Raw genomic sequence first — 14,650 nt, forward strand, 5'->3', positions numbered from 1 at the left:
ACTCGGTATCAAATGACTGTCCCAAAAGGCTTTTTTTTTTCTTAAATGAAACCTGGAAATGTGCTAATATAAAAACATAGCTCCAGGGCGACCCCTTTGCCGCGCTCCATCCAAACGGTATACGCACTTTTTCAGCTAAGAGCGGGCCGCAATTTCAGGTACAGATAACCAACACAACAAAGCATTTGTGTGACACTTTGAACCACTAAAGTGCGATAAGGCAAAAGCTTTTGTTTCAAACTTAGCTCATTGCTGATTTTACTGCATTTGCTTCTCCGTGCTGTGTGATGCGGCGTTTGAAGAAGCTCAAAATGAGGGGCGCCGCATGGAAACCTAGATCACTATGACGCGATAGCCAGTCAATCAGTCAACATATACAGCCTCGCTTAATACAGGCGTACGAACGTGCCTGCGTGGCCTAGGGATAGCGTGAATGCAAGGGTCTTGGCAGGCTGACTCTGATATCACCCTCCCACATGAAAGGAGAGACCAGATTTGGCAGCGCCTGCCAAACGGAATGTCAGGAAGCCCTGCATCCAGTTAGTTCTCGGCCATATCTGTTGCCAGCTAACGCCTCCCAAGTAACGAAAGCGTAATAAGGCTTACGTCTTGATATGTCTTCCTTTCGGAGGCGTTGGCCCAGCGAGAGCTTTGGTTGGTTGCCATCTTGTGTAGCATCACCAGACCTAGGGTAGACCTTAGGGTGGCCGCCAACTTGAGTGGCACCACTTGAAAACGGTTTCCATTATCGTGGGTGGCACCACGTGACCTAGGGTGGCCGCAAACTGTGGCACCTTCTGTGAAAGACAGTATAACCCAGTAAAGGCTTTCGCATTAACGTTACGCTCCGACATTTCCTCTAGAGGGTGCTCACGACCTCACAGTCTGGTATAATTTGGAACATCTTCTGAAGGCCGCATGATATCTCGGTGTTCGTCATAGATACTGTGAAGCTTGTCCTTTTCGATAATTGCTCGATATGAACTGAAACAACTGATATTTTTGATAGCCTCGGCATAACAGGCCTTCAACAAGTAATACCGACCTCGATGTGAAGAATTCTTTGAGAAGATCGAAAAATCCAGATAATGATCGGTGAATGGCATAATGCATAATGCGATTTTGTGCGCGGTTTTAGTGTTACCATAGTCATTAGTACCTACTTTACTAACAAAATTAGTGACAAGCCACCTACGACTATAAAAGACTTGGCCAAGGCATTCGTAGACTTTGAAGCTCGTTTCGACGGCAAATAAAAAAGGTTGAAAGAAGCTTTTAAATAATTAATCGAGACAGAACTGGAAAGTGTGAAACAGTCTGTGCATCGCATGAACGAAAAGATTGAAGAATTCAGGACTGAGATGATTGCTCTGAAGAGAGAACTTGCTTCTGTAAAAGATGAAAATCACGAGCTCAAACAGGAAAACAACCGTCTTAGTAAAGAATTAAAGAAGGTAAGGAGCGAGGTTATTGACCTCCAACAATACAGTTGAAAGAAAAACTTAGAGACAAAGGGCATCTCCTTGGAACAGGTGGAAGACCACTTTCAGATCATGGAAACCCTTTGCTCTTCATTGCAATCAGATAATCATGAAATAGAGATAGAAGTAATATATATCGCGTCCCAACGAAAGACAAAAGCAAGTCAAATATCATTGTGAAGTTTACTTCCCAGAAAGTCCGGGACCGTGTCCTTAGAGCAGCTAAGAAATTCCGGCTAAATAGGTCTGTGTTTAGTTCTGACGACCCCGAATCCAGCTTCATTAATGAACACCTTTAACTGGCGAATAAACTGCTCCTCGGAAAAGCTCGTGCAGCAAAGCGAAAAAAAGATTGGAAGTATACTTGGGTGTCCGACGGCAAAATCTTCATGAGAAAAGCAGACAAATCAATGGTACTTGATGTGACATGCGTTGATTCGTTGAAGATCTGAGCAGAGTTGTCTAATTAGATTGTCATACAACATTTCCCAGATAGAACAAGCCAGGTTTGCGCTCGATGACTGCCAATCTTCTAGCGTACTTGTCCCAGTTTTCCTTCAGATATGACGTGATTGCTATCACAGAGACACGGTTAAAAGAGGGCGAACCCTTTTTTATTCCAGGCTACGAAATGCTGTCGCTATCAAGGTCTGGAAGTACACGTGGCGGTGGTCTTGCTCTTTTTGTCAAAATGGCACTACATTTCTGTAGCTCCGATGTTAATAAATACAGCAGTGAAGCAATTGACGCTCTTTTCATTAAATTTCAGTGTGGCCCCGTATTGACATGGTTTACTGTCATCCGCACTCTAAAATGCCACAATTTATTTCTGACATGGAAACTGATTTTTGATATCATATGCAAGTATAAAAAATCCCATTCTTATTTGTGGCGACTTTAACATTGACCTGTTATCAGACAACTGCAGTGATTACATTTTTCTAATTCAATCACTCAATTTTAAAAATGTCATCAAGTCTGCCACTCGGATAACCAGTCAAACTACATCCCTCATCAGCCATATGTTGTGTAACCTTTATATGAATTTTCGGGCACGTGTGTGCGATGTTCTGGCTGCTGATCATTGTCCGACATTTATGTTCTTGTCCCGATCCTGTATGTCACCGTTTAGTCAGTCCTCCAAAGCGATCTTTCCGTATTAATTACGCGAGAGTTAGAAATATACTTAAGAGCACTACGTTCAGTACTTTACGCAATGATGATGTAAATATTTAATTCGGAAATTTTCTTTCGTAAATCAACAATGCAATCAGCCAACCAGCATGGGAGTACGCAACTACGAATATCCTATATGCACATGGATAATTCAGGACATATTTGACGCCCTAAAGAGAAAGGATTTATATTACAATAAATTAGAAGAAAAACAAAGCAAATGGCTAGTACCGAACACAGTTTAAATATTACAGGAATTAATAACCATGATCAGAAAATCTAGAAAACTGTATTACACTAAACTGGTTAGTCAAAACAAAGGGGACACGAAACAACTATGGAAGATATTTAAAAATGTAACTGCAATAAACAGAAAGAAGTCACTCCCAATATCATTTCTCTTCAACTTGTTAAGGATTTCAACGAATATTTCGCTAACGTTAGCAGCACCCTCGCTAGCCAATTCCACCCATCGCTATCTAGTTCATCTGCACCAACAGCTGTATGCAATGATTTTCATTTTCCCGCAATTACCAATAAAGACGTCAAAGCTGTTGTAAGCAAGACGGCAGTAAACAAAGCAACCAGTCTTGACGGCATTCAATGAAGGCTAGTCAAAGATAACATAGATATCCTCTGCCCTTACCTTCGCCACTCGTTCAATCGTTTCCTAGAAAATATTCGCTGCCCTGATACACTGAAAGTTGTTAAAATAGTTCCAATATATTGCCGCGAAACCTTCAACACTGTATTTGCTGTTTTTTAACAGCCGCCGGCCTAAAGGCTTATCACTCTGATTCTGGATCGCGTATCAGTTTCGTAATCTTTGTTTGTTAATGCTCGATGTCGCTAGTCACACCTTTATCAGTTTCGTTGTACCGCGAGATGCACCGAGATCTATCTCGAATATTCCGGCCACTCGTGTGTCTTTCCACAATGTTCCAGTCCTTGCTGGTAGCTATTTGCGATATCATCAAGATTGTTCTGAGAAGGCTTAACATTGAGCGTTGACGAGTGTGCTGGGCATTCTTTGTTCGACAATCGACCATCCCGTTTGTTGGTATCGCCGCCGCCGAGTTGCTTAGTTCTTTTGCAGGCGCAAGTTAGCCCAATAAAGAGTTCATTTCAGTACCATCAAGCCTGTGTCTCCTTTTGGCGTCAATGGCCTTGTCACCACTACATGACATCTGGTGGAGGTGCTGCCTTTGATCCTTCAAGCGAAGACCCCAGCCTTGTTCCTGTTACCCTGGAGGAACAGCCAACAGGCCACCGAACCAGTCACCGGCTTCAATGGCTCCAACCTGAATACGGCCTGCTGCCGGACCCCATTCGATCTCGGAAGGCATCGACGCTGAGAATGGCCCATCCTACAGTACCGGTTGTCTGCGTTCAACCCCGTTAGCCCCTCTGCTTTCATGGACGACCGGACGAAGATGGAGTAGACTGGATGGACCTTTTCGACCGTGTGGCAGAACTGAACGGCTGGAACGACGCCGCGAAACTCAGGCAAGTCTACTTTGTTCTTCAAGGACATGCCCGAGCTTGGTTCGAAAGTCATGAGGCAGCTATGAAGGATTGGGAGATTTTCAAGGAAGCGTTTTTGACTGCCTTTTAAAGCGTCGTCCGAAAGGAAAGAGCCCAGGCCCTCCTTCAGTCGAGATTTCAACTTCCTAACGAGCCTGTCCTGGCGTACGTTGAGGAGATGAAGCGCCTCTTTCGCCGCGCCGACCCTAACATGACCGAAAGTGAGAGAGTCAAAGTTTTAATGCGAGGCGTTAAGGAATCGCTTTTTGCAAGTCTTGTCCGATATCCGCCAAAAACTATGGCGGAATTTGAAACGGAAGCATTTGCCATTGAGACGACGTTGTACACCCGGATGCGCCACTACGAGCGACCACTTCAGCCGGACTACTCAAGCCACTACCCCAGCGCATCTGCGAGTGGAGAGAACCTTCGGGACCTCATACGGGAGATAGTGCCAGAGGAGCTCCGCCGATTGATGCCATCATCGCAACAACCCTTGGTGGCGACGCTCGCGGACGTCGTCCGTGAAGAAGTCGAGCAGGCGCTGGTCGTTCTTCAAGCGACGGCTGCGACTGTTCCAGTACAGGAGGCAACAGCGATGAACTACGCTGCTGCATTATGTCGCCCTGCGCCCCGACGAGCCCTCGCAGCTGCCATCCTGTTCCTGGAAACCTCCCCTTGGCCCCCACCCGCCAAACCTACCAACGACCCCCAAGCCCCAGGAAGTGCGACGCCTGGAGGATAGCAAACAACCGGCCATTATGCTTCCACTGCGGTGAGGCCGGACACATTCTGCGCCACTGTCCGTACCGACGAATCGGTTTCCGGCGATTTGCAGTCGACGCTCTACGACCACACCCAGGTGAACGACCGCAAGAGATCGACAACTATCTGCGTAGCGGTGAGATTGCGCTACCAAGCCGTCGGTACAGGTCTCCATCGCCGTACAAGGCCGGCTTTGCGTCTCCAGGACGTAACTACGATGAAAGTGTGCGCGAAAGATCTCCAAGCCCGCGCAGGGGAAACTAAATAGAGCTACCTTTGGAAGTGAGGTTGCTCAACGGCGAAACGACGAACTTCCCCCGCCGCCGACGACCACTAACGACAACGCAGCCATTTCACCGCCGCTCCACACGACAACATCGACGCCAACACGACCAGAGTGCAAGCCGACACCGCCGCCCAGCGAAGTAACAACGGTCTGCCCCGGCCATGACCTGAAGAAACTACGGAGCCGAGATCAGACACCAAGATCCACGTGCAATGCGAGGACGCGAACAAGTGACCTTGAAGTTGATGTCGATGGTCGTAGAGTCACTACCTTACCAGACACCGGAGCAAACTATTCAGTCAATAATGGACTGTTGGCCTCTCAGCTCAGGAAAGGTACCACCGCTTGAGATGGCCCGCTGATTCGCACCGCAGGTGGCAACCTAATTGCTCCATCGGCACGATGCACTGCAAGAATAACCGTAAATGGGCGTACTTACCCCACCTGCTTTGTGGTCTTGCAGCAGTGCTCCCGTGACGTGATTATAGGCATGGACTTCCTAAATGAACATAGGGCTATCATCGATCTGCGATCCAAGCTCATCAAGCTCTCTTCAGAAAAAGTCATTCCTGCTACGCCGACGTCGATGCAACACATCGCTCTTAACGTCCTCGATGAAGAATTGACCATGCCGCCCCGATCACGCGTCGCAGTCTGCGTAGGTAGTGCAAACATCAAAACGGCTGAAGTCATCGTCGAAGGAAATATACAATTGCTCTTACGAGGTGTCGGCATCGCAAGAGGCATCGCGAAATTCCGGAGAGGTCAAGATCAGGTGCTGGTAACAAACTTCACCGAAGAATACCGGCATCTCAACAAAGGAACGACGATTGCTTTTCTCGACGAAGTAGCCGACCTCAAAGATGTATTCGCCCTCGACGACCAAACGCTGGAAGACGCACCGGACCCATTCCGTCAGCCCAAATTAGACATCAACCCGTCATTGACCCACAGCAGGAAAGACCAGATTTTCAGTCTTCTTCGAAGCTACGCGGAGTGCTTCTCGTCATCATCGAAGGTACGACAAACACCACTGGCCAAGCACCGCATTATAACGGACGAACACGCCCTACCTATATGCCGAAGCCCTTATCGTGTATCGCCGCGAGAACGCCAGGCCATCCGCGATCAAGTTGAGGAAATGCTGCGTGATGACGTAATCCAGCCATCTAACAGCCCCCGGGCGGCACCAGTCGTTTTGGTGAAGAAGAAAGACTGCACACGTCGCTTCTGCGTTGACTACCGCCGCTTGAATAGCATAACGAAAAAGGATGTCTACCCGCTTCCCCGCATCGACGACACTCTCGATCGGCTCTGCAATGCAAGGTACTTCTCATCGATGGATCTGAAGAGCGGATATTGGCAAATTGAGGTCGACGAAAGAGATCGCAAGAAGAGCGCATTCATCACTCCGGACGGTCTTTTTGAGTTCAAGGTGATGCCATTTGGCCTCTGCTCCGCACTAGCCACATTTCGACGAGTAATGGACCCAGTCCTGGCAGGCTTGAAGTGACAAATTTGTTTGGCATATTAGGACGACGTTGTTGTCGACGACGATCGACCAGCACGTTTGTTGGTATCGCCGCCTCCGAGTTGCTTACTTCTTTGCTTTTGCGGGCGCAAGTCAGTCCAATAAAGAGATAATTTCAGTACCATCAAGCGTGTGTCTTATTTGGGTGTCAAAGGCCTTGTCACCACTACGTGACAATATGAAGCAGGAGATGGTAACCAACCAGGTAGTTACAGGCCAATATCTGTATTAAGTGTTATTAATAAACTTTCCGAAAAACTAATAGCGAAACAAGTAAAAATATTTCTTGACAACAATATTATCATTACACCTCACCAACTCGGATTTGTCAAAAATAGGTCAACTTCCACAGCTGTATTAACTTCATCGCAAGCTATTAACACTGCCCGGCATCAGAAGAAAATAACCCTTAATTGATCTGCTTCCCTACTGAAAAATCCTGTATAAAATTCGTACGGGAAATCGTATACAGGTTTATTGTACAGGATCTGGGATACAGGATTGGGGGCTATTTCAGCAAATTCCTGTACTGCCCTGGAAAGTCCGGAATGAAGCCGCGCGGAGCTCTGATACGGGAATGGACTGTATGGTTGATGGCCCTCGTTTCCGGAAAGAAACGCGTCGCCAGGGTGAAAAAGCATGCAACAATATAAAATAAAGCGACTACATTTAAAATAATATATAAAATAAAAAAAAAAAAATAAAAAATATTTTCGTACTGAATGTGCAATCGAATCGGTCCTTATGATCTTCAGACGGGCACCTTAACCACTACACTACGGCGGCTTATAGTTACCGGGGTTGTTATTCAGTATATGTAGCTACTTTTGCTCTTTCGTACTTGTATATTTTCCTTGGTAGTAGAATTTGTGGCCGTAATTCACCGATCGCCCTTTAAACACGCTGAATATCTTTGCAGGCTATCACGAGAGTTCACAAATGTGGCGTATCTTTATAATGCGTCGCTTTATTGAAGGCAAACCTCGAGATATCATAATTTACTAGTGCTGATGTGTTTTTCATCGTCTACGAACGCTTGTAAGTTTTCCTACAGAGATATCCGCTGCACTAATACTTGTAATACTGGGCGTTTTAGCTTCACGTGCTACCAGCAGAGCATCGATGCCAATGAATACACTTCCGACTAAGCGGTTTCAATATGTAAACATTCGAGAACGCGTCGCGCGGTGTGCGGCTATCTGCGCATCTTTCGATGGTCAGCGATGTTTGTTTATTTTTTCTCGAACAGTTTTTTGTCATCGCTAGCGAAACGGTACGTTCGTGCTTCTACTTTCGTGTTGTAGGCGGCAGATCTTCAGTCGCAGATATGAAGACGCACCGCAAGATCGTACGAGCTGCAGCGACTGTTGTACGCGCAAAAGCGACGCGACGCGCGTATATGCTTGCTAGCGCACACTTCGACGGCTTCGGATTTTCGAGGTATTTGGGAAACGAAGCGCGCCCTTGATATACAGAACAGTTGTATAACATGTTTGGTATCATGCTTATTTAGTGCGCTGGCGTGTCGGCATGGTCATTCTGGTTGGGCTTCGTCGATCGGCCCGGCTTCTGTTCAGAAGCAGAATACTCTGCCCAGTATCAGTTCCAGAAATGACGCGTTCGTCCGGTTTCTGGTTAATTGACACAAGCTGAACAATACATAAATCTACTACATTTGAAAAAGAAAAAAAGGAAAAGAAACAAAAAGAAAATAGAAAAGGAAAAAAAAAATTACATGTGATCCGAACTTCGGTCTTTTAGGCCGGCAAGCACGCACTTTAACCACTACACCACGGCAGAAGACTGACAGTGGTTATATAGCTACTTATGTAGTCGAGATTGCTCTTTTGTAGTTTGTGTATTTTTGTAGGGTGTAGAATTTGTGGTCATAATTGAACGATCGCCCTTTAAACACGCTGCATCTTTTTCCTGGCTATCACGAAGGGTTATCCGTGTCCCGCATCTTTACAACGCATCGCTTTCTTGCAGACAAACCTCCGAATGTCACAATTTACTTGTCCTTATGTGTTTAGTGATCGTCTTCGAACGCATGCAATTTTTGCTACATATAGATATATGCGGTGCACAAACACTTGTAATACTACTTGTTTTAGCTTCACCTGCTGCCAGCGGAGCCGCGACGTCAATGAATTTACTTCTGACCAAGTGTTTTGCATGCGTAAACGCTCGAGAAAGCGACTCCCGATATTAGGCTGACCTGTGCATATTTCGATGGTCAGCGATGTTTCATTTATTCTCTAGCGCATTTTATCCGCGCTAACAAAACGCTACGTTCTTGCTTGCACTTTCGCGTTGAAAGTGGCAGATCTTCAGTCGCAGATTATGAAGATGCACCGCAAGATCGTACAAGCTGGAGCGACTGTTGCACACGCAAAAACAAAACGCGATGCATGTGCGTTTGCTAGCGCACACATCCACGGCTTCATATCTTCTAGGTATGTACGAAACAACGCGTACTTCGCATATACAGAAAAGCTTTAACGTATTTTATGTATGGTTTCATGCTTATTTAGCGTGAAGGCATATTCCGACGTGGTCATCCTGGCTGAGCTTCACGATCCGCCCGAGTTGTACTGAGAAGCGGAAATACTCTGTCCCGTATCAGTTTCATTCATATCGGATTTGTCCGGTTTCTGTTAAACCGGACATGACCTGTCCTGTATATGAGCTCAATACAGGACTGGTCCACCCTGTTTCATATCCATACCGGACTGGGATGTCGTGTATAAGTTGCATGCGAGAAATGGTCTGCCCTGTATTAACTCGATACCGGATTGGATCGTCCGGATTGAGATTCATACCGGACATGACCTATCCGATATAAACCCGTTTAAGCTTGATACAGGACTGGTCCACCCTGTTTCACATCAATACCGGATTGGGATGTCATGTATAAGATGCATACCGGAAATGGTCTGCCCTGTATTAACTCTATACCGGACTGGACCGTCCGGATTAAGATTCATACCGGACATGACCTGTCCGATATAAACCCGTTTAAGCTTCATACAGGACTGGGCGAACCGGTATAAAATTTATACGGGGTAATACAGGACCGGTTCAAACCCGTTTGTCGCGATACGGGATTTTTCACTAGGGTTGTTGCTCTTTTAGATATAGAAAAGGCATTTGATACGGTACGTTACCCTATATTGTTGCCGAAATTGGATAGTTACGGTTTTGTCAATAACTCGCTTAAATTTTTTCACAGTATTTATCTAATCGTAGCCAAAGAGTACTTATTAATGATTTTATATCAGATGTCAACGATGTAACCTGCGGTGTACCACAGGCTTCGGGTTTGGGTCCCGTGTTGTTCTCATTTTATCTAAATGATATCCCGCAAGTGCTCCGCTTTTCTCAAGTACTATTGTACGCAGACGACACCGCTCTTGTAGTTACTGGGAAATCTCCTCAGGCTATTCAAACGATCATAATAAATGAGATGACAATGCTGTCTTCCTGGTTCCTCAAAAATCGTTTAACGCTGAACATTGCCAAAACTAAGTATATAATTTTGCACCCTAGACGCAAGACTATTAACAATACACTTACACTGACTCTAGGTAACTCGTTAAAAGAACAAGACTCTTCTTTTAAATATTTAGTTGCTATATTTGATTGTCATTTACACTGGGAAGAACAAATTAACAACGTATGCGAAAATTAGCCTTTGGGTGCTACACGCTCATTAAGGCGAGATACTATATTCCTTACGATATACTACGTTCCCTCTACTTGTCATTTTTCCATTCATATATCAATTACTGCTGTGAATCTTGGGGTCAAACATATAAAACATATTTGCCGCCTTTTCATCGTCTTCAAAAGCGGGCATTGAACCCAATAACAACTAGTAATTTTGATCAATCCAGCAACAACATTTTTGATGCCAACAATGTACTATTGTACCTACCCTTGCGTAACTACAAAGTTGCGCTTGTGATCGACAATATAATCAGCACTAACTCCCCCCTTCCATTAAGCCTATTTGTCCAGCCTTCGCGTAATGCTATTCAGGCATCTAACTGTAATTTTACCCCCCCCCCCCCCCCCCGATGTAGAAACGTATATGGTGAGCGACTGATGGAGTTCAATGGTGTTAAAATATGGAATGAATTGCCCATTGAGGTAAAAGCCGCAAGAAATTTTAAATTGACATGTAAACTGTATTACCAGTCTAATCCAATTCTGCCTGAATTTCTTTCTTAGTGAAAATTATATCTGTTGCCTAGTTTTTGAAACAAGCTTTACACTGCTATTTATTATTGTGCACATGCTATTAGGTGCGCGCAATAATATTTGTGAGTATCCTGTACCTCGCTTCCGTTTTATTGCACTTTGTAACCAAATTCTTTCTTATTCTATTGTTTTCTTCATAGCAGTGCTATTATGCTTATCGATTTTATTTAGTACTCATAATTATGTGGGTATGTTATTATTCTTGCACTTCGTTTTGTTTTCTTGCAGACATATGCAATTATAACAGTTATGTTGTGTATATATCATTATTGGTCCTTTCAATTCTTGATCCTCTGTGGCTGAACCTGAGAGTAATATTTGTATTTAGACCGGCCACTAGCCTACTGAGCTATCGGCCCAAATAGTGTTTGTACATATTATTTGGTTTCGTCAATAAAGTCCTTGAAAAAAAATTACCAACCACTCTCTTATTTCGCCTGGTTCAATGTGTGCACCATTCTTCATCTCTTTCCACCATCAATTACAACCAGCAATATATCAAAAAATACTTTTGTTCCTGCCATTTCTTCGAACAGCCATGTCACTTTAAGGTTATAGCGGAACTCAGCATTGTAAGGTTTCCGCATAACTAATCATGCTTATTTAAGACTATAGAGTATATAATTCCCATGAGGCGATTATATGCTCTCATTAAACTATGGAAAAGAGATGAAGATAGGTTGAAGGTGAGCCTTAGTTCTCAAGGCAAGCCAATGGTTCGACAACTCACCTTATCAAAACACTGGCTTGGCGTGTCAACTGGGCCTCCTCCTCAACATTTGTTCTGTTCTTTTTCAAATTGTGCAGCGATCTTCATCTCTTTCCACCATCAATTACAACTAGCATTATAATAAACTATATTTTTCGTCATGCCTAATTTGAAACGTAATGACAAATAACCCTACCATGGCCACCCATGAAGAGAATAACTAGAGGATCGCGTCAAAAATAGAGCAAAATATTCTGTAATTATGTCGTATACGTCAGAATTTCCAGTAGTTCTGTGGTATTTGCCAGCAGTACTTTAACTTCGCCTGCAGTACTTTTCTGTAGTCTGTTTTTCTGTACTACGTTTCCTATTCTCAATGGAGAAATTCTGGTTTGGTCTTTCCACGAAAACTCCTGCTGTCAAAAGGGTTAACTGTAAAAAAGAATTATTACATTTCAGCAGAAAATTTTGTGTACAATTTTCCAACTGCGAAAAGACCAGCGCTAAAAGAGGTAGCGTTATACGCCCCGTTAACCAGAGTATCCCACGTCGGCAGTTTCAGCTCGCCGTTATTGTCAGCGTTGTGAGCGAGAAAACATGAGCATGACAGTATCGGACGGTGGCTGGCAGGTAATGTGGTTTCGAACTGGTTGGACGTGGGGTTGCCTGACGTTACGTTTGGCAGGAGATGCCAAATCGGGTCTCTCCTTTCATAGTCATATCGGAGTGGCGTCAGAATCACCCTTCAACGACCCTTCCATTCTAAGCCTGGTACGTTTCTTTAAAGAAATGGGAAGGTAACACTGTTGCCGATCGTCGTTTCGTTAACCTAATGCCAATATATTGCTCTCATCACTCTTTCTCTGCAGTGTATCTCCCAATACTTTCGTTATCGATGCCGTAAAAATGGTGCAGCAACCATCTGAGCAGTGCACAGAACATGCTTTAAAGAAGAAATTTATAGAACTGTCTATTATGGTTTAAAGCTGATGTTGGTAGCGAAAATGTTTCAGTCGTATCACAGCAATGAAAACCGCTTCAAATCTGAAAAAGAGCCTTGCTCGCTTTCGTTCGCTACATGGCGGTTGTTCTTGAGTGCATTTCTCTTGCCTTGTAGTCGAGCACAAACTGTTCGAGTACGTAATTCAGTGTTTGTCCCCTCTGGCTCGAACACGCCGCAGTACCGACTTCTCGCACTGCGCGTTGGGGGTCGCAGCTCTGTCTGTTAGGGCTGCACGTCGGGGCTAGAAGACGACTGTAGCGTCTATCCCAGCCATGGCGTATTCTTGCGAGAATGAACCCCCATTTTCTTGGAGCCCGAACGTAGGGCCAAAGGTGGGACAATTCGAGTGTCTGTGAGTTTACGACTACCGACACATAGACCAGCTATAGTAGTGAGAAGGACTGGCTTTTCAGTCTCTTCTAATAAGCCAGTGGTGAACACAACGGAAGAAAGCAACGCCCTTTTATTACCGCGAGATCTCAGAAGCTGACGCTAGCCACTGTGATCTTGGTAATTTTCTGCGAGAGCAGAAGATCACACGACTCCACCGCTCTGCAGCAGGGTGACGTGCGGACGGTGGTGTAATGGGCATTCTCTCGTAGTGTTTTGACTTACCATGCTCTACGGGAGAACGGGAAACGGTGCAGATTATGCGCTTTTGCGCGCGCACGTTGATGGCATGAGAAGTGTTATGGCCTCGCTCCATGGGGCGCACTAGAGGCGCACGACCAAGGCGCCTACGCCCCCAGTGCCGCGCTCTGACAACGCTGGAAAAAGTACGCATCCCGATGAACCGTCTCTGGCGCGCGCGCTCCTGTGTCGTTCCAAAGCTTCGTAGACTGAAACCGGCCGAAACAGTTCGACTGCTACTAGATGCTTATCCCGAAGCTACATCCCGCGCCTTTGCACAAGCTCGATGCAGTCTGCTCGAATGCAACCCGAGGATTTTAGGGACATTTCACTTATTTAATGCTTGCCGTAAACAACGCGCTTCCTTGCGCGCAGTGTTCCCGGCAGCACCTCAGATGCCACTTCTCCCCGCATAGCTTCTTTAACGTATTTATTTTATGCGGCGTTTTGTGGCTAGCGAGCCACAGCGAGGGGCGCCGCTACACTGAGGTGATTAACCTTTCCTTGTCAATTGCCAAACTCTACGCACATTACGTACCGCAGCACCGATGCCGAAGAAAAGCAGAGAGAGATCGCGGAGACGAAGCGAAAGTCGTCCTCTATGCACGCCAGCCAATAACCAGCGAGTCTCTTCGCGCCAGCGCGAGAGCCGAATTATCTGGCACGAACAGATATCTGCTCCACGCGTGCCTCAGCTCGCGCCTGGCGCGTCACGCATGCGCAGATAGACTCAAGCGTACGTTAGTGCGCGTAGGCGCGCCGCTCGGGCCAGCTCGGGTGCCCCATTGAGCGGGGCCTTTATTACTATCCTTTCTGGCGCGCTTGTTAGCCAGTTCGAAGCGGACTACCCGGCTTCCCTGGGTGTAAGTGGCGACCATTTAATTACATCAGTGCAGTGGGGAGCCTAGTCAGCCGAAGGGAGATTTATTAAGAACGCGGTAGGATCCTTTTTGTTTATTTTTGTCTACTAGTGTTCGACGAACTCTGGGAGCCGAGCTGCGTGGCCGCGGCGCACATATGGGAACGTTGGTATTGCTACCTGTGCGGGCGCTACACAACTTGTAATGCCGTGAGCGCGGTGTATCCCTGCCGTCAGTACTCCGATAGCCCTTGCGAACCATTTTTCCCGACGTGAAGGATGCACGTGAGTTCTTCGTGGTTGGTCACGCCACGCTGAGACGAGCTATATATTACATGTGCATCGCTGAGCATGCGAGCGGCCCTAAGACTTTTCTTCAAGTTGTGTCATTTCGCTGCCTAGTGATGTGCATGGTGACGTTGT

The sequence above is a fragment of the Amblyomma maculatum genome, chromosome 11, assembly GCF_055883805.1.
Source record: "Amblyomma maculatum isolate TAMU_Amacu chromosome 11, ASM5588380v1, whole genome shotgun sequence".
Taxonomy (NCBI): domain Eukaryota; kingdom Metazoa; phylum Arthropoda; class Arachnida; order Ixodida; family Ixodidae; genus Amblyomma; species Amblyomma maculatum.